We start from the raw sequence: 22363 nt of genomic DNA on the forward strand, positions 1-22363 counted from the left end.
TTGTGAGGCCTTTCAATATCCAAGATATCTTCTTCAGACACATCACAAAAATTTCTTTTTTTTTGTGATGTGTCTGAAGAAGATATCTTGGATATCAAAAGGCCTCACAAAACAATAAAATGTATTAAATATTGGTTTTATGTTTTTAATGTAATTTAACAGTGACCAATATAAGCTCCATCTACATCACTCATTTGTGTGTACATACTCACCCACAGTTTAAATTGCATTTGAAAATAATATTTGTTAGTGTGCTAAAATATTTGGAATTGTGTTTTCATAAATAGTTTTTTATATAGTGAGAGAGTTGGTTGATAATATTATGCTCATCTGTGAAGGAATCATTTAGTAGAAAGCCTGTGTGCTAGTGTATAGATCTTTACTAAATTAGGTAGCAATGAGCATCACTACCCCGAACCATTAACTACCTGAATTGACAAAATATAGTCATCTTAAGCCAAGGAGTGTCAACAGAAAAAGTTAAGTTTTTCTAATTCATGTTCCTTTTATTTTTGAAACAATCTCTGAAATGTTAAAATTGTACAATCTTTCCCCAGCACATATCATAATTATTACAGTTTGAATAAAACAATTAATAACAAATTAAGACCAGTCCAGCTTGTGAAGCCCGAGGAAGGTTTATATGTAGAGAAAAGTTGGTATTGTTCTCAGAATGTGGTAAAATAATTGTAATATTTAACGAAGCATAATTTAAATTAAATTTTACTGTATAAATTAAATAAAAGTAAACAGCTGTGGAAACTTTCAGCTGAAGCTCGCTAAAGAAGCGCAAATAAACATTTGTTTTTATTAAAATGTTAGAAAATATTAAACATACAAGTAGTGTATTGCAGATTGCAAAGATGAAGTTACTATCTAATTTTTACTACAGATTACTCTGTTGTATAATTGTAATAGTGATGAATTTAAACCATCAAATGCATTGTAAATTGTAATTGAAACCCTGTTTTAAAATCCATCTCAATCATCAGAGCTGTGAATGTTTGCACATAATGTATTTGAAACTGTTTGGTTCTCTTTGCAAATGTATTGGGTAGGACATATTTACTGTGGCTGAAAGAAAATGGGTATGGACGAAAACAAGCCTTTCTTCCCCAGACTAAAGTCAGAAAAACTATTGTGAAATGTTGAATGAACTTAATTTCAAGAAGTATCCATTCTTCCCTAATGCCAGTAGCAGAACACAAACGATGGAAGTTGATTCTTTTTAATCAAAGTAGTCTTTTAAAACTTATGTATGCTTATATTTTTTTGATCGAAGTAAATAATTAAAATCAATTATAGTGTCAGTAAGTTGGCATCTGAAACCTAGATATGCATATATTGTCATGGTCAGGGTAACAACACAAACTTAACTTTAGAACCATAAATAAATTAGACCTGAATTGAATTTAAATATACAGAATATACATTTTTACAACACAGTAATTTTTCAACCATCATAAGTTAGTATACATATTGTTATAAAAAAGTTAAACCCAACTATGGCACTTTAAATATCTTATGCCAGAAGTAAGTTAACAATGGTTAGTAGTAGATACCTTTGACTGAAGTATATCATGAAAACAAACATATGTATATATTTTCTTGATCAGGGTAACAAGGCAAACTCAACTGTGGTACCCATGGTTGGATGTAAATTTAAACGGTGGGAATAGACAGTTTTATACTATTCATTGATAAGTCCGTAGATGAAGGGCTTTTCAGTCCTACGTAGTTATTTTTCTCTTCAGGATAAGGCAAACTCACTGGATCCTTCAATCTTGAAATTTGCGTTTGAAGCAGCGGGTAACTGCTAGTAGTAATTAATAAAAATCTATACGAACTTCAATTTGTAGTCTTCAAATTGAGTTTTACTGCGACAATATTAAAGCTATCATTGTGAATGTTAATAAAGTTCTCTCAGGCAGAAACATTGTCCAAATAATTGGTTTTATCCATTGTGTACCAAACTGAAAATCTTTGTGCATACTGATCAAGTATTAGATTTCTCAAAAATAAATATATTCATCCTGGTCATGGTCCTCAATAGATTGACACATAGTATGAAGTCATTAGCTAATTGTATATTGATGTATGAATACAATTAACATAATGGACTCTATATTTGAACAAGAAGAAAATTTACACAAATGAAAGAAAATTAAGTTGGAGATTTAAAAATTGAAATGCTGTTTTATTTTAGCAATCAAACTGGTCTGCTATTAATAATGGTGTAATGGTGGTACGATAAAAGTTTTGATTGGTGGTAGCACTAAGAAATGTTATGTTATTTATGTTCACTTAAGAAAAGAATGAAGAAACCCTAATTGCTCTTGGTAAAAAAAAAAAAAAACTGTTGGGCTTCTTTCAGAGTGACAGCAAGGGTAAGGTTGTAGGTAGTTTCCACCTCCTGTAGAGATTCCAAAAAGGGTGATAATGGGCACTACCTTCCAGGTTACGTTTGAAGGAGAGGAGGTTAGTTCTGCTACACTCTACCAATCAAAGTGAGTAGGGGAAACAATACACCTTCCTGTTTAGGCTTTAAAGGTCTTTAAAATTAAGTGAAGGTACTCTAAGGGAAGGAATGGACTCCAACGTTAAATCCTCCATAGTAAATTGGACCTATTGATTAGCTCTTTTAATCCCAATATCAACATTTGGGATATTATAATGATGTGCTGCTCCTGGACATCCTTTGGGTTATCCAAATTTATGTGACACATTGGTTTTTGCTGTACACTGTAGGTTCTACTGGCAAGTATAAATCTGTGCAAACTTCTGATGGAGCACCAATTGAAACAAGTGTTATTTATAAGGCATTTAATTATGATACTAAAGGCATGTAGGCGTAATTTTCCCACCATTTTTAAAATGGGAATTGTATTTTTTAAAGTCAGAGTACCAAAATTACAACTGATACAATTTTGAATTGCTAAATGATGGCAACATCTCATTGCACGATAAGTATGTCTTATGCAGTGGCGTAAATAAAAATTATGTTTGGGTGTTCCACCGGGGACCTGGGAAAAAGGAGGTCCAGGAAAATGGTTTAAACACTTACTATATATTAAAAAAGCCGAAAAAATCTTTAGAAACTTCTTTTATTACTGTTAAATCTTTAATGGTCTGAAAATTTATACATGATTTTTTTATGGTCAAGCCTATTTATTTATTCAATATAAATATAACTTATGGAAACATTCTATACTTTTTACCAGTATCTTTTTCACACACTGGTCTTCCTTTTAACCTTTGGATCTGATTCAATCTAAAAAGATGAAGATTATAAAATCTTTATTGTTGTCTGAAGAATCACAGAAATTATGAACCCCCAATATTGAATTAAGTTTTCGTCAAACCAATAGGTCTAAACAGTCAAACTTGTCACTGTTTCTTTGTCTATTTTTGTGTTATCTATATACATAAAATCCAAGATCCATAAAATACCACTGACTCCAACTAAGAAATCTCCAATACTACAGAACTGTAGAACTTTGTACACATTTCCCTCCTACTTCTTCAGGAGCTTTCTAAGAAAAGGGTTGGAAATTTCGCATTGTAATGACGGAAATCCGTGAAAACCACAATATATTTTGATGAAATTTTATCACATTCGGTGTTATTAATATTACCATTTTGTTTCAACACGAGTTCTATAGATACTTTCAAGACGAGTATTTTAATGTTTTCTGAACCAATCGTGAAAACTGGTGAAGGCCTCGATGATACTCGGCAAATTTATCACATTGAGAAGTATCAAAATATAAAATGGAATTAGAATTCTAATTAAAGTTAGAGACGATTTTTTGTCATGAATTCATGATTAATCGCGAGAATTCATGAAAAGCCGCAGCACCCAGTCATTGTATCAATAAATCACCTCCACTATTTAGAGCTGATACTAAAAACGCAAGTGTATTTTAAAACGAGTTGTGCATAAGTTATTACTACATTAGATTACAATAAAAAGGGGAAAAGGTTTGTTAGTTTCCAACTCGTCAACCTATAAGCTTGATTCGCACCCTCCAAATTCTTCTAGCAGGCCCTGAATAAATAGATCACTTCGGGTATAAATCATCACTAACAAATAATGTTTAACATTTCACGATGAAATCTGAGTAATATGCGAAAACCGATAAACTGTTACTTACTAGTCTATTTGTACGTATTTCGATGAGTTTTAAAATGCCAAAAAATAACATTTAATATTAAATTTGTTAAAAAATATAGCTGTAGATAGTTTGTTCATAACCATAAAACACGTAATATTATAAACACATAGTAACGTGAAATGATATATTTGTAAATTTTTGGGAGCAAAAAACTAGAGGCTCCAAACATAAAACGTAGTTTACCTGTAGTAAATTAGTTTTAATTGTGGAAGATGTCACAATTTATCAACCTAATTTGAAATTTATGTTTACTAAACTAAAGACACCAACAACTTTTTAAAATATGGTTTTATTTGAAAAGTAAAATATCAATTCCATGTTTATTGCTCCAGAGTCAGTTCACCCGATAGCTGCTCATGCTCCAGTTGGAGAGGAAAACTAGGAAGTACAATCTTATGAAATTTTGACATCTGACATAGTAACGTATGTTACTAAATAAAATGAGTTATATGTTGGAAATGGCGCATTCAACGTCAGCGAAGCGTATTATGCAACACGTGGCGTGTTTTACTCCTAACCTGTAATTATTACACATGTAATGTATGTCTCTGTGCTTTCTTGTAAAGAACTTACTTTTTGACTAGGAAACACATATCTGGATTTGTAATAATTGTAACTTTTTACTGAGACATCTCTAAAAATTCTTGGACTAAAAGTTAAGGCGTAAAACTGTTTTATCATTGTTCTTGTAAAGTTAATCATGATGACGGTCGGTTCACCAACTATTAAGAGGTTTTCTTGAGAATGTTTGCAGATTAGATTAAACAGTTTTTAAACTATTTTTTAAGCGAACATCAAATAGATAAGGTAATTTTGTGCGTAAAATACCATTCAAGCTGTTTCAGATATCCTAAAGATTACACAGTGATAAGGCAGTGTTATTTGAGGTAAACCTTGCATACAAAAAGTAGGGTTTTATTGTTTACCACCAGCTGGTGACTGAAGTGGCAGTAGCTCGGAAGCAGTGTAAGAGGAAAGTATTGGCCAAGAGCTCAAGTCGCGCTGTAAAGTATTCCGCAGCTGTTACAAAATTGTTCCAACTTGTTCTGTAATAATTCACATCCTTGGAAAAGCAAGATGCATACAAAGTACGAGCTTTCGTAGTTTTTAATCAAACTTGTTGTGATAAATAACTTGGAAATTTTAAAGGAAATATTGATTAGAATCTGTATAACTTAGTTCCTTCATGATATAAAATATAATTTTATTTTTAGAGTAATTTGTTTTACATGTGGAGTTAAATAAATAATTCTCACTGGGCAACGTTACATGGCTACAAAGAGATAGATGATATTGTAGAATCTGTGAGCGCTCATCCCTGATTGGTTGGGGCAATACCAAATATCCCTATAGATGCAATTAAAATTGCGTTATCTCAGCATGGCGTCCCTTATCAACACTTGGCATGAATCGTGCGTGAGTTCATCTCAGAGAGACGAAGTCGCTCGTTTTGGGCCGAGTTCATGGCATCAGTTGCTCTCCCTTTTCTCTTCGATATGGTTATTTGAGTAATCCACTCCAAGGTGTGCATGTGGTCATGCTCCCCTTGACCCTCGTTTAAATGTAGTTTGGGATTTTCTTGTGCAACCTTCCATCCCTCCCTCGATGGTAAGTGAATCCGATTATTGTGAACTGACAACCTGTTCGGGAGGAGTTATTCCAGGTACTTGTACAGTGCTGTGTGACAAGTGAAGACAACTTCACTGAGTCTGACATGTATACCTAATAATCCATTGTATTAAAACACTTTCTTCATACGTTCCTTCCGTTTCTTAAACACGTTTTAAATTCGATTACTTGTTAAATCTCTTACTTAACTAACTTTTGGGTTCATTCCCAGCAAAATTAGTTTAAATATTATAAGTTGATAAAACATTTATTGTTCTTCATGGCCCGGGATATTGTCATTAAGATTATTATATAATTGAACACTAAGTTAAATTACTTCAAATATATCTTTCCACACATCATTCACAATCCGTGAAGTTATACACGAAGAATTAAACTAAAGTAATTCATATGAACAGTAAAATATCAAACTGGTCAATCACATACCATACCAGGTCTGATTCAAAAATTGTACCCTTATGAAAACTTTCCTTTCACACATCACCTTGATGTAGGTTCTCGTACTTTAGCTTTTAAATCTTTTCTCACAATTTAATTATCAATAATTAAAGTAAGCTGAATAAATATATTAAAGTTAAGGACGAGACAAGTATGAAAATTCGTAGGATTGTGAATATATTGTTAAACTCTATACTCATAGCACTATATCCTGGCATTTCAATGACACCGAGATGTAACATGTCCAGCATGATATTCTTAACTTAAACACTTTCTTAAGAGAGATAAGGCCATCCGAAGCTTTACAATATTTAAACTAAATCGATTTCCTATTATGTTTTCTACTTTAAAAAAATCCTAATAGAGCCTCACAGCTACGCCAAATTTTTTCTCCTGACTCCTTGGACTTTGTGGCAAGATCCTCCATAGACATGATACCTAGTAGTGGTCCGAGTCATTTGCCCTGGCCACAAAGTCCCAAACTGATTAGCTACGAGGTAGTTAAACCTTTTCTCCAAACACAATTTACACTTTGTATAGTATACAAAAAATGTGTTTTTGTTACACCGTTTTAAAACAACTTTAACTAAATTTGTATTGTGATGAAACGAGAGAAACATCTATCTTCTTGGGCAGCCTTCAAGAGAAAGAAGGAGGCTACATCATCCTATCTACAAATCCTTAGTAAAAAAATCAGAATCGTTCCTGATTGTACGAGTACATGAACAATTACTATACAAAACTACCATTCACTACAAATAATAAATTAATTTGGTTTTAATTACAATTATATTAAAACTGTTATTTAATACTGTATGGAATATTGTTACAAATAAAACATAATGTAAATTCGGTGCAAATTCAATAGCGTATGTTCGCATTTTTCTACCAAACATGTGTAAATCTTGTAACGTTTAATCCTATTGACCAATACCATGTAAACAACCTTAGAATTATTTAATATAAGCCATTACAATAACATAAAACTTGAATATCAGAAACAATATTTTATTTTAAACAATATCTGTTAACTTAGGCTTCAAAGAAACAATCATCATATACACTAAACATCGTGATTGTTTCGCTGCGTGTCACAATGGATTGTAGTGATTTGTTTATTTAAATCCAGTTTGCAGTCTATGAGTTAGGCTACTGCAGAAGAATAATAGTTGCAGATCTCGTAATATAGTGTTATTGTTTCTATCTCATTTAAAATGTCCGAAAGAATCAGTAACCCTATCAAACTCCCTGAGAGGAATCTCTTTCCAACTTTTGACATTCTATGATGTGTATTGACACTGTTGCCTCCAGTGTGAGGAGAAAGAGGGTGTGAAGGAAATTGCCTTTCCGAGTAACAACGCGCAGAGTACGATAGATAGATTGGGTGTCAAAGCAGACGTGATTAGGTTGTGTCACACTATTGACAGATGTCACGTCACTGATATTGCCTTCAGATACGAGGTGACGAGAGAGTGTAAAGGAAATTGTCTTTTCGAGCAACAACGTGCAAAGTACGATAGATACATTGGGTGTCAAAGCAGACGGGATTAGGTTGTGTCACACTATTGACAGATGTCACGTCACTGATATTGCCTTCAGATACGAGGTGACGAGAGAGTGTAAAGGAAATTGTCTTTTCGAGCAACAACGTGCAAAGTACGATAGATACATTGGGTGTCAAAGCAGACGGGATTAGGTTGTGTCACACTATTGACAGATGTCACGTCACTGATATTGCCTTCAGATACGAGGTGACAGAGGGTGTGAAGGAAATTGTCTTTACGAACATCAACATGCAGAGTGCGATACAGTTGGTATCAAAGCAGACGGGATTAGGCCGTGTCACACTATTGACAGATGTCACCAAACATCACTGATATTGCCTCCATCGCAGCGTTCATATGTTATGTTTGACGGACTCAAAATATAATACATAGAAATATATTTAATTTCTACAGGTATACAATAATCTTTAGTTAAACTTAGTATAACATTAAAATATCAAATAACAATTATATTAATTTAGCTAAGGATCTGACTGAAAAATTTTAATACACTGTTCTTAGTTACTGTCGCTTGCCGTTGATGTACCGGGTACTTGTTTTCTTCAGAATTAATAATTCAGAAGAAATATAAAAAAGATTTCCGCTTAATAGTTTATACATTCATAAAGTACATTCTTTTAAGAAAGCGCAAAATGATTTACGTGAGTGTAATAATTATTATAACCTTATGAGCTGGCTGAAAAATATTTTTGGCATAAGGGCTTATCTTAAAAAAAATTTCTCACAGGTGGAAATTTAAAAAAAAATTTATAGAGGTTAAACCATTGATGAGTTTTTATTTAGTTAAAAATACCTACTCATATACTAAACTTCCGTCTAAAAAACAAGAAGAAAAAATAGATTTCGTTAGAAGAGAGCCCCTACCCCAAACCTTAAACATCCAAAATATCCTGGCACTCCGGAAGCAGCGTAAAGATCCTTTTAGGAATAAGTGTTTTATCAGCTTATCATAAGAATAAGTGTGCTATCAGTTTATCAGCTTATTGTACTAAGGTAAAAAAGGAGTTTGATTTTGAACCTAAAAAAATAATACATAACCACAATTATTTTACCATTCCATAAGTTTTACTTTTTTTAAAACCACTTTTACTTTAGTTAAAAATGTTAATATTTGACAGTTTTACCCTAATATTTCTATGCCATTAAAACATTTCCTTTAGCTTAACGTATTTATTTGTTAGATTAATAAGCAATTTAAGTCCAAACCCCCATTTTTATTATTTTAAATCTATGCATTCTTGCAACAGATACACATCTGATCTTGATTGTATTATAAACTTGTATCATATAATTGGCTTTTTTATATAATTGAACCAAAAACGAACACTTACGAATGAAAATCAATAATAGGTTTATATATATATATATATATATATATATATATATATATATATATATAAAAGTACCTTATATTTTGCAAAGTTGAAAATTTAAGCTCAACTCAAATGAGTTATTGCAAGATTTAAAGCATTCATCTGATAATAAAGGAAAGATAGATAGTTTATGCTCCATTTAACGAACAAAGTTAAACGAAAAGTGAAAAACGCCATTGAATCATTCTCCCGTCAGAGTCTAACAGCGCAGGAGGGCATGCCAGACTCTATAACCCTTGATTTTGGGCAGAAATCAAAGGCACTAGCCGTGCACTAGGTAGGAGAACAGAGGATCAGACCTAATCACTGAGTAGGGATTGTAGCAAATGCATCAATGCAAGTAATTTTATCATTAATGCACGCGTTTGTCTGCTGTTATTGGCAACAGCGCAGTGAGTTAGGCCTAGCGACAATAGTGCTCTCTGATGCTGTCGTCACTAACTACGGCTTTGCGCGTGGCTGTATACATCGTTAGTCTGTGGTAGCGTGTATGTGGGAGGGCAGGCCACAATGAAATTATCATGTAGTCTATATGGGCGGGAGAATAAGCCTGTTTAGTTTGAAAGCAACAATTTGTGAACTGTTAACGAAATAGCTATTTTATCAAATATACTCGTATTTATTTTATCATACCAATGTTCAAAATTAATAACTACAAGCTGTGAATCTAAAGTCGAGTGAAGACTGGACAATCAACTCCATTTCAGTTTAATAACTGTTTACGAATAGTACACAATGTGACATGTACTTAGAACGTGGTAAGGGACAATCGCACTAAACTTTTGGGATTTAAACTTACATCACTAGGAAGAAGCTAGACGAGAATAAATAAGTGCTGTAATACAGAGGATTTGCCGAAGTAGTTGTAAAGCAATCTTCTCTGTGTCGCAGTATTTCATTCTTCTCTCAGAGATGGAACAATAATGGCAGGACTTAGAAATAAGTCGCTTTTAATTCTTGTACTTATTTCAGCTACAGTAAAGTGGCCGTTACAGTTTTAATTGTTATTGCCTCCACTTTATTGCTGTTTCTATTACTTTTTTCGGTCTGGTTTGCGACAGCAAAACACTGAGCCAAATATACTGCTCTGTTTATTTTCGATGTTACTTAATGTTAGAGCCAGAAGCATTTCTTACAGGGCAAGTATCACCATTAACTATTACTCTTTACCTTTGCTGGAAGGCTGTTATGAGAGGATTGAAAAACTATTTTACGCAGCACAATTAAAAAAGAAATTAGCTGTTCCTGAGAAGCACATAAACAAACGCCTATCAAGGAATTTTGCTTGATAGCCCTAACATCGAAAACTGCCATTTACAACGATAATATCTCAAATATCGCTCGCCATTGTAAGTAAACCTCAGCTATTGTGCTATTACGTCATTATTCAAAGTTCGTTCTTCTTTTTTACAGATTTTCAGTAAAATTCATAAATTATTTGCATTCATGCTAAATTGTTCCAGTATGAACATTTTAATTTTAAGATGCAAACTTTAGGCTAACGGTTCACAGACATATTATGCCAAATTATCAAGTGGGGTCGAGCGTGCATGGGGCTAGAGTGTGTCAAAGCACAAATTAAATTATACTTGTCTTAAAATGTGCAGAAAACGAAGAACAAATTGCATTTTAAAATTATTATAGGTATTACTATTAGGGTTTAGTTATTCAATATGTATATATCGAAAGGTTTAAATTGAAATTTCATTTAATAAATAGAAGCAAAGAAAAAACAACAACAACACACACACACACACACACACACACACACACACACACACACACACACACACACACACACACACACACACACACACACACATTCTTCTTTAAATGGGACATCCATATTCTACTATTTTAAACACTTCGTCAAAAGAACACAATCTACAAAACTGCCTGTGGTCTTACAGCCATCGGTAATTACCCGACCAAGGCAAAAACCTTGAGCTAATTTTTCTTCTCTCATCATTTCCTACAAGAGGAAATATCGATGGCACGGTTTTATAGATTCGGTTTCATGAGATCCTTTATACAGAGATTTGTCCTTTTGTAGGTTTAAGATCAAAACGAATTGATTTAGGTCCCACTATATGTTGGATGTTGCTGTGTTGAGTTTGCGATGGGTCGCTGGGATAACATTCATTAGAAATGTAAAAGTTTTGTCTGATTCCTCTTCAGATATCCAAAGAAAGTCAAGAAGTCACTGACATAATTCAAATAGCGGCGTAGGGGAGGAACCGGCCTTTCATACAGTTTCTTTCATTTGAAAACTATTCCTTTGGTACCATCACGTGTACAGTTTTGAAGGCGCTGTCATGTATCATGTTAATTATTTATATTTGTTCAATTAAACTGACACATAAGCACACTTTAACTATTAAGTTATCTAGTCTAAAATAGTGTATTCGTAAAATGTCCAATATAACTTTTGCAATTTCATTTATATTTCTTGAAAAGTTTATAAAGATCTTTATCTGATACTCTTACTTAAAAAAGCGTCACAAACTGTCAGACACGTCTATCCTTCAAAATGTTCAAAACTAACTAAAAGTTACACGGTGTTGTTTGTAGGCTAGATACATTTTATAAATACACAAAACCTAAATAGTTTTAAATTCGTAATTAAATTATTACTTTTTGAAATATAAAAACAGCTAAGCTATACAGTAATTTGAAATAGCGTAATGCGGTTCGATATTTTGGTTTCGTTAGTTTGATAATCATGAATATCGATGATTCGGTTGTGCCATGGCCGCTTATTGTACTGCAGCCAGCAAGAACACAGGAAAAACAAACTCCTTTAAAATGAGACTCTTCTAACACAAAAATTAAGGATTTTCGATTAATTTAACAACACTGTTTTATGCCTAGTAGCTGATTGGTTAGCGTCTAAGCTTTTCATCCTTGAGGCCCGAGTTAGAATCTTGGTTTGACCAGGACCTTTTAAAACACACAGAAGTGATGTGATTAGAGGTTTTCGGTGAAAACTTCCTGTACGTCAATAATTACATCACTGGCTGACAGCTGATTAAATAAATTATACTGCACAACATATTAATGCTAGTCAAGAAGACCCATCATTATAAATTTAATTTCATGAAACCAGTCTAAATAATTTGTATTGATGCAACATATTAAAATCGTATGCAGATTAAAAACGCTCGCAGCGAAAATACATTATGCCAGGATAAGATTCGTTGAGGACAGGAAATGAATGATTTATTCATATTAGATCCTATGTACCTTGTGCGTGTATCCCTTATTCCTACACCGAGCCTCCGAAATCCTTATTCGCCATTTTGATCCAGAACTATGTTACAAGGAATCAATACTTAACAGACTAGCTTTATTGAACAATGAATACTACTAAATACTACTGTTGCAACTGATATAATTTCCTCGGAATTATAGACCTATAATCTGTGAACTTGACACAGGTAACGAACGTGAACTTAACTGTGTTATTGGACTTGAAATATTGAACGTATTATTTTGTTATGTTGAATATAGACAACCAGCTCTGCAGCAAACCTGATATTGTAAAGTAAACATGTTCGTTTGCTAAACTCTTTATAGTAGGACGATAGAGAGTTGTGAACTTAGTTGGAACTCTCCGCAATCAACAACATCGTTTCCCTCGTACTCACATTATCCTCGTGTTTACAATATGATCGTTACTGAAATCCCTTAACCTGTTGGAGAGGAGGGATTTTGTCCCTAAAAGGATATCATGTCCTAGACACCTGAAACGTGAAACAAATGAGAATCGATGTTAACACTACATAATGGAGTGAATATCGATTATAATAGAGTAAGTTTCGTGAAACTGTTGGTAATTCAGTCTTGAGTTGAAGAACAAAACAATGTAACCTTTCCTTGAGTAATGCAGTTTTTCTGGGAGGAAAGCGATTATTGATTTAGACTATCCTCTGTCAAGCTATAGGCTACCTTCTTGAAGAGAGATATGTTTCATTTCATTTCAAGAGCTAGAAAATTGGAGACAAACCCCAATTCAAAGCTTTATGCAACGTTATGAATACTAGCCTATATTATGTCCTCACAGCATGAATCAGTCCGTTACACAGTGTAGATACGTATCTGTGGATACATACACAGACACTTACCGCAAAATAAATAAATTAGAAGTCCGTTTAAGTTTTGAACTCAATTCGGCTGTACTGTAATGTTTCTCTCCATAGTTTTTAATGTTTTAACCTTGAAGAAAAGTCAAGCCGAACCTTTAATTAATTTATTTTGTGTTATGTGTTTGTGTGTGTAGGCCTACTCTGTGTTTTTTTATCTACTTAAGTTTTATCTACTGACATTCCGCGCGAAACGCGTCACGCTTAAAAATATATGCGAAATTTTTAAAAGTGTGTTACTCCAGTCAAATGCTAGCGGTTGTTGACTATTTTCTTAAATAGAACCTTTCCTTCCTGATTCCTTTCTGAGCGTAAGGAAGTTATCAGTGGTAGGTAAATAATTTGAGGTATACAGTTATGATTTTGGCGTAGATTCATATTTTATAGTAACATTTTTTGGTACTTTGGGATTATACCGACCACACCAGTATGAAGAACACAAAAATAGAAATTTATAGAAACAAACATGATAGAACGAAAAAAACAACTCTTCAATTACAAAATTACAAACTTACAAGCATTTCCAGGTATTGTGATCGGTATTGTTGTCGCTGTTATCTTATCTTTCTCGAGAATCCTGATTACGGCAGGCCGCGCGGCATCACGTGATTTGCACGGTACATCATTGCCTTTCCATTACAATTCAATTTATATTTCTGATTAGCCCCTCTAGAATTTGATATTTTACTGATAGGTACTATCTCGAGGGATGTTTTTCTTTCGTCGACATCAGCGCGGGGCAGCACCGAAGGTGCTGCCGAAGCCCGCGCTGATGGCCGGAGGCACTCGCATTTTGGATGGCGGAATGTGATCAAGAATAAAAACAAGTTTTGAGTGTTTTTTTAATAAAAAGTTTAGTTTGGTAAATGTTTGTTTTTGTTGAATTTTTGTGTTTGGAGAAATGTAGAGGTAAAACACGGAAGTACAACAAAGCGATGCACCAGCTGAACGGGCGGCGAGACTCTGCAATCACGTTATCTACTAGACGCTCGACTTTGACCTCTGTCTGAGGATGGGGAGGTGTTTGCGATAAGACAATTCCTGTTTTATATTGACGAAATATTGTTCTACGCTAATCTAGTAATCAGTAGAAACGAAATGTGAAATAACGATTCATGTCTGGGTGTGGTCGGTATAATCCCAAAGTACCCATTTTTTACTTTGGTGTATTCATTACTTTGTACTTGATTTTTTTTTATTTTAAAATTTGACACCTGAAATATGGAGGAGAATGTAATTCTCGAAAGAGTGTGTTTCCGTGACTGTGAGATTTTGATTCTTGAAAGAGTGTTTCCGTGATTGTAACTCATAACGATGGCAAATGTCCATAATCCTGTCATCGTTTCACAATTTATTGTTGCCCAATATTAAGTGTGAAAAAATAATATTATCACAAGACCTTAATAAACATACATCCGAATGTTAGTGGTGTATGATTTGTGTTTCCATGATCACTAATCTAGTGATTCACTAACGCTTCCAAATGTGCTTTGAGTTCGCATAACTAATGGATCCGACACAGTGTTCGTCTGATTGCGCATTTGCCTATTACACTCATCCATTTACCAGCTTGTTTGCGTTCAAACATTTCGGGAATAATTGTTCAACAAAATCTAGTACAATTTAGAATTGTATAAAATCACTTACGATAATGTTCCGTTTATTATAGAGATTATCGTTCAATGGTACTGATCCTTATTATATATTCTTACACGCAATCTAAAATAGTACTGTGTACTTTACTAATACTTTCGCAATAAACAAATATTTAATTTACATATGTTCTACAATAGTAGTCTCTTTAGAATAAAACTGAATAGAATAGAATAGAAAACACTTTATTGTGGTGTATATGTATGAAATAAAATAAATTGAGTACAACTATTAACCATAACAATCATATTAATTACGACATCTCTTAACAGGAAGATAAACTACTTAGAACTATTATTATGTGCATCTGTAATATTTTATGTAAATTAATAACATAAACTTAGAATTGTGTATTAAAACATATTAAAAACTTCAACAACAGCATTAAAGAAATAAGAAAGCTGTGTATTACTACAATAGCGGTTACGTTTTATAAACAAAGTGTATAAATAAACCAACACTTTTCTAAACTTTGTTAAAAAATTATCAAGATAATTTACGTAGTCTTGAATAATCTTCTTAATTTTTTAACTGAGTTAAATTTAGTAATATATCTTTCTACATTGGAGATAACTTATCTTACTTGAATACTGTAAAAATGTTAGAATAAAACTGAATAGAATAGAATAGAAAACACTTTATTGATGTACAGTAGTGGAATTTCCTACTTAAATGTATTTTTCATAAATTGTCAACACGTCATTATTATAGACAGGAATGTAACATATGAATGTTTTTTTATATACATAGATGAGTCATTCATTTAATATTATTTTTAACGCGTAGATATATTATAATTACATATATTTGAAAACAGCTAAATTGTTACTAATAATTGAAACAAGCATAAATAACTAATAAATTGACGAGTAATTGAATACTATTCTTGCTTGATATTTATTTAAAAATTTTTTATTTTAAGTCTGTCATTTGTATTATATATATGTAGTTATATGTTTTATAAGTTTATAAATTTGTAAATATAGTTTCTTCCGAAAACATGTATTTCTCGTTTTTTTTGGAGAAATTACATTTTAATTCATTTTTATTTTATTTAATAGTTTCACGTAAAAACTCCAAGCTGAATTAGTATTAGTTTTCAGAACTTTATTTATTTATTTTTCTTTTGTATTGTTTGTATTATATTACAATGAAACAATAATTTATTCTAAAAAAACGTAGTTATGTTAATAGTACTCACAACAGTTCGACATGTTTCAAATACTTTAGTTAAAAGGAGTGTAAGAATTTATATTTTTTAAATATGTTGTAACTTTTTCTTTTTTTAACGTGGTATTTATTATGACTATATGCTTTTTTAGAATATAAAATATTTATGGTGTGATAATCCAAGAAACAAGTGTAGGCTATATACAATAGTATCTACTGTGTGCAAATAGTATATTACGACGAAAACCAGTATACTAATAAATACTCTTTTAAAGAATGTTCTCAATGCAGACTTGGAACAATTGTCTTTTGAAATGACGTTTCTCGATCAAATTTGGTTTATAACTTCTGCGAGTAAAGTTAAATTTCATCCTTTCAGTACCAGTTGTATAAGGTGGAGGCGGAAACTTTGTATTACGCTGCTAGTTAATTACGGGTATTATAGTATTGAGTTGGGAAACCGCTAGGGCCTGAGCCCCTCTAAAACTTTATTGTCAACATTACCCTCACATACCGTGTTCTTAATTAATTACGATACACTGTAATTTTCAATTTAATTAAAGTGTAATTTAAAAGAGAAATTGAATTAAAAATTAAAGTCACTTGAATACACGTTGATTTATTCATGTCCAGAAATTTTAGAAAACCAAAGATAATTCACAGGAATTGTATAACTCTTTGCTTAAATATTACTAAATGTTAATAAAAACAATACTTTTCCAAATGGTTTATTTTTTGGACGAGGCCTTTCAAAACCAAAGGTTTTATCATCAGGTGACTCCATAGATCAATATTTACATTATTTTTATTACAATTAATATTAAAATACCATATGATGTAAATATTCAAATACAAAAATTTTGGAAATATTTCAGCCAGTATGAAAAATTAGATTTGACAACAGTTTAATTTTTGAGTAAATCGAGAAGAAAGAAGACTGTAATTTTCAATAGGGACCTCTTCATTGTTTATGAGTTTTCTTTATTTCTATTTATGTGTAGTGTTTCCCAAGCATTTATGTTCATTGGTTTTGTTACTTAATTTATTAATTTTAGATTTTTAATTGATATTCTATGTCCTGATTCAATGTGCTTGGCTATAGCAGATTTGTCAACTCTTCCATACTTTGTGTGTTATAAATGCTCTTTAAATCGTGTTTTTATTGTTCTTTTTGTTTGTCCAATATAAATTTTATCACAGTCATCACATCCAATATAATAAATTCCTGATTTATTATTATTTGAAATTTTGTCTTTAGGGTTTTCTAAAAATTGGGATAGTTTGTTGATTGTTCTGTGAGTAACAGTTTTATTTGTATTTATATGTTTTTAAAAAGTTTTGCATATTTGGTTCAAGAAAGTGCTGTATGTTGTGCAAATAAATTCTTGTTTTGTGTCTTGACGTGGCCTTAATTTTGTCTTATCTTTTCTAGTTTTTCTTTTCAATGCTTTTTTAGTATATTGTCAATAACGTGTGTAGCAATAACCATTGTAGCAATAACCATAGCAATTTTTTTTATGTAATTTAGTTCTTTATTGTAGTTTTATTCTTGTTTTGAAAATAACATGTATTTACACACAAATATTAAAATATAAAAGTCTCAAACTACCAAAAATATGGAAATTTCTTGAAAATGTAAACAGTCAAAACAATTAGAGTTGCGATCAAACGAGTCGCGCACTTTTTAAAAGATTTACTAAAACTATCAATGATCAAACGTACATTGAGGCAGTTCATCAGCTTGATCCAGGAGCTTGTGGGGGTGGTGGTAGGGAGGGGTAGGTGAGATGGTAAGACCCCACTGATGAACAGAATTTGAACCAAAGAAACAAGCCGGTTTCGTTCGCTAGGGTACGTCCAAGATGCACGCTGATAAAAGCAGTTAGACAGAGTCAGATTTCTCGGCGCTGACTCTCTGACTCTGAGCGGTAGGCTGATGTGGCCATTATGTAAACAGGTTGTCAGCGCAGAAAGAGCTGCCACCAAAAAGATATCAGTGTACAATGGAACTTAGTGAACAGGCTGCAGCTTTATTGCAGCTTTATTGAAGCAACCCTTATGTGGGCACCAGCAAATGAAACTACCTATATCGACCATGGCCTATAAAACACGCTTTAGAACATTGTGAGAAAGTATGTGCCAGTTATTGGTACCGTTTATTATAATCCGTGATCCTCTTTAAAACAACCTTAATATCTTTAAATATTCCGCCAAAAGGCATCAACGATGTTCCTATTGGAATGTTCTTTAAGGCGCTTATCCCATATCGGAGAATTAAGTTGTACTTTTGATACTAAATCGTCGATATCCATCGTAAAAAAAAAAACAAACAACACTCAATACACACACGAAAATAACTTTCCGACTAGCAGGTCGTCTGAAACCAGAATGAACAAATCATTCCGGTAAAAATCGGAGTCAGACTACCAGTGCGCAGAAAGTCAGCGCGCAGGTGCAGTGTGGTCACTCCTGCTTAACAACGTGGAATTTTACGCACGCCGTCTCGGCGCTGATCGGCGCCGATCGCCTGACTCAGAAAACCAGCGTGCATCTTGGACGTACCCCTAGGATCGACCACGGTTCCAATCCTGCAAACTGCCAGCAGACGGACACTAGACACAAGACGTTACCTGAATCCAACATGACGAATCATGATTTTCATGGGCCAATTGTCGCTAAAAGTTAATCTATGGTACAATCCAATCATAAAAATAAATATAATGGAAATAGTAATATACATAGTTAATACAATGAATATTCAACCAAGGTCGGTTTCTTCTCCATGTCTTCTGTTTGCTTTTCAGACTATCTTTCTCATCTTTGCTTACAACTTATCATGGGTGTTTGACAAGTCTAGTCGTAAAAATAATAATACAAATTCAGTAAATAGTAGTCTTAACAGCGTGAAACGTTTCTACTTGAAAAATAAACATGGTACACTCATGTTAATTAATGAAGTATTAAAAAAATAAAAATAAAACAAAATAAATAAACATAAAATTCAATTGCTGCTGATTAAAATTAAAATTGATATTGAATAATGATTAACTGACGTTAATTAACGATTTACTGCTATCGAGTATAGGCGTTAAAATGTATCAATATAACGATTGTAAAACTCAGAGAATTTCACAAACTAAAATATAATCAATGTCAAAAAATAAGTATTGATAAAGTAACGTGCGTTATTAGGGCAGAATATTTTTGCAAGTACTCCTTGTAGATTTTAATTTGTATTTGTTTTATTCCTTCAGAATTATATGATATTTAAGCAGAGTTTAAACCAAAAGTAAAATAAGTAAATTTTTCTGAAAGCCTTAATTGGAATAGTAAATGTCGTGAATTGTATTTCTGTAGACGTTGTAAGGAAACCAATCGCCTAGGACATAAAGAGGTCAGCAATATTTATTAGTAGATATTCAAGATTTCTCAAAATATGTCTGGATACCTCCGCTGAGTGTATATAAAACTGTATATGTTATATACAAATTTACAAAATGTATGTGTTTTAACAATTTCTCTGTCAGAATAATTGGGAAACGGAACGCCTGCTATACTTTATAACAACAAAAATAGCAGAATAAATACATTGGTAAACAAGCTAAGTACGATATTAACATGCAGTATAGTAACACACTTAGCTTATTCCATACAGTAAAAAAATAGAGTTAATAGTGTCAGTGTTAACATTTTGTCACAAGATCAGGTTTCACTATTGCACTGTAATATTCTCCCTACGTAAACGGAACTTATTATTTAAATACTGCTATGAAACCTCACTTAATGAACAAAATTGTGGAATGTATCATGTGGAAAGATATCTGGAAAAAGATCACATCCGCAGACTTAAAATTTTGTATGAAACTTCAATTCTACATAGACAAAAATAAATTCTATGATATCCAACTACGGAGTCTGGCTCACCGTTACTGAAACCTATCACTCAGTAAGCTGACGTAATTTCTCCACTGCATTCCAGGGGGGTGTAAAAATGTCTTTACTGTATCACGTCTGTCTATCGATCTGCCCGCAGGAAATATCTAGAATAAAGTGAGTTATAGAATAGAAATGTTGCATGCAGGTACTCACTTCGTGACGCGTGCTTATTCTTGTTGTAATACTAGTATACTTCAATTGGAGTAAATGCATTTTCGTTACTTGTCTGTAGTAAAATTCATTACTACAGTTTCAATTGTAATGTCATCGATTAGTGTCCTTAGGAGACGCCACAAATCACAGCGCCTAATTTGAGACGAAGTGTTTTGTTTGCTGTAAGCAGCTGCAACTTCGACTCTAAAGAAACTTCCTTCATCCATTACAAGTTGCGCCTTGTGCTTGAGACTTTTATCTTAATTGATTTTGTTTCAACAGATCATAAAGCATCGGAGACTAAAGCATTAGAGCACATTGTTGACATGATTTAAGATTTTTTTCTAGCTAAAATTGGATTAAAGTACATTACCACGTAATATAGAAATAATACTTACAGGTGATTTCAATAATTTTGTTGGCCAAGCTACTTAAAAAAATCAATTTTAGTAGTGTGGCCGTTTGTATTAAATTTGTCCTAAACTATTACTCCACCCATTTCTCAATATTAATCACAGATAATATTAATTATTTTTAAAAGTGTATTTTAGTAGACTAGTATTATAGAATTGTTTAAAAGCTTCAAACTTTTAGTACCCAATTTCACTAATATGAATAGATGTTTAATATAGTTACGAAAACAGTAATACAAGTAAGACGAGTAAAATTTTGCGAAAATCTCAGTTGACTGAGTTATAACCTCCTTTTTTTGTTACAAATAATCATTATGTCAATTATAGACAGAACTCTGAACTCGCCAGTGTAATACATATAATATAATATAAAGTAACAAAAATGTAAATTATTCTTAACAACGAAACTTACATATCATGCCAGTTTGTAATATAAAGCAGTAATCATAATTCTTTAATCAAGTATGCGCACGTTATTAAAAAGTAAGCTTTCATTTAAATTTAAAATAAAAAAATATCTGTAGGCTTAAATATTTTTCAAATTTTATAACAGTGTAATGCAATGAGACTTAATGTATAGTTAATATTCGCAGTTACTAATTTTTTAGTTACTCAATAACCTAATATTTAGGATAACTATATGGCTGCCAGCCAACAATCTCAGTGAAAGTACTCCAGTAATAAGTTATAGTTTTAGTGGTAAAAGTAAAAAACAACACCTAACTTGTGCACACTAACGACTGTCAAGTACTGTGAGTATTTCCATTTTTAAAAATCAAGAAAACAAGTTCAATAACAACAACATTACTTACTGCAAGAATCCTAAGCATATGACATCAACAAAAGAACACTCAAGTAACCATTACCAAGCTTAACAATACAAAAATATATGTATATTTTACATATTAAACAACACTATTACTGACAAAGGAGAAGCTCTGCTTAATTTAAAATAACATTTGTAGGAATAATCTGGTACCAAATGGTAGCCACTGGAAGCAGTGCTGACAATGCTGACATCTCACATTCCACACCTGACCTACTACACAACAGCTGAATCATGTACACAAGTATCAGCAATCTACAGCCTTATTTCTAAATTGACAAAATTTTAAACATCTTGACATATAAGAAACATTAACCACAGTTTCTAACTTTGACACCTAAATTTTTACTAACCAGGAGGAGTCTGACAAAACTCATCATAAAAACAGTTTAAAAATACACTTAAATACCTTGAAGAGAGGAGAAATCCAAAAAGACATTGTAGCACAAACCAAGTAAATAACTGTAACCAATTTACTCAAGAAAATATTGAATCATAAAGAAATAGTCACCAAATCAATTTACAATTGATTTATATTTTACTCTCTGCTACATGACACTGCTTTTAAACTGTAATTTTAGCATTTAGTAATATGTTACTAATGTCACAAAATAACAACCAAATGTGTAAGATTGAACAGTGACGTCATAGCCAACTCACGGCTACTAAAAGCAGTGACACTATCTACAATGCCACCTGTTAGAGGCAGATAGAAGCAGAGAAGCAGGTGGCTGACGGCTGGTGCATTGCCCTACACCTGCTGACAGTGCGTCTAGGAAACTGATCACACTCAACTCGGCCTCTACCCAATGGCTTATGTGTAGTGTCAACTGTATATAACAATCAGGTCTACTACACAGTTCCAGACACAAATACAAGGTCGCATTCTT

Source organism: Homalodisca vitripennis, chromosome 2 (genome assembly GCF_021130785.1).
Source record: "Homalodisca vitripennis isolate AUS2020 chromosome 2, UT_GWSS_2.1, whole genome shotgun sequence".
In the NCBI taxonomy this organism is placed as follows: Eukaryota; Metazoa; Arthropoda; class Insecta; order Hemiptera; family Cicadellidae; genus Homalodisca; species Homalodisca vitripennis.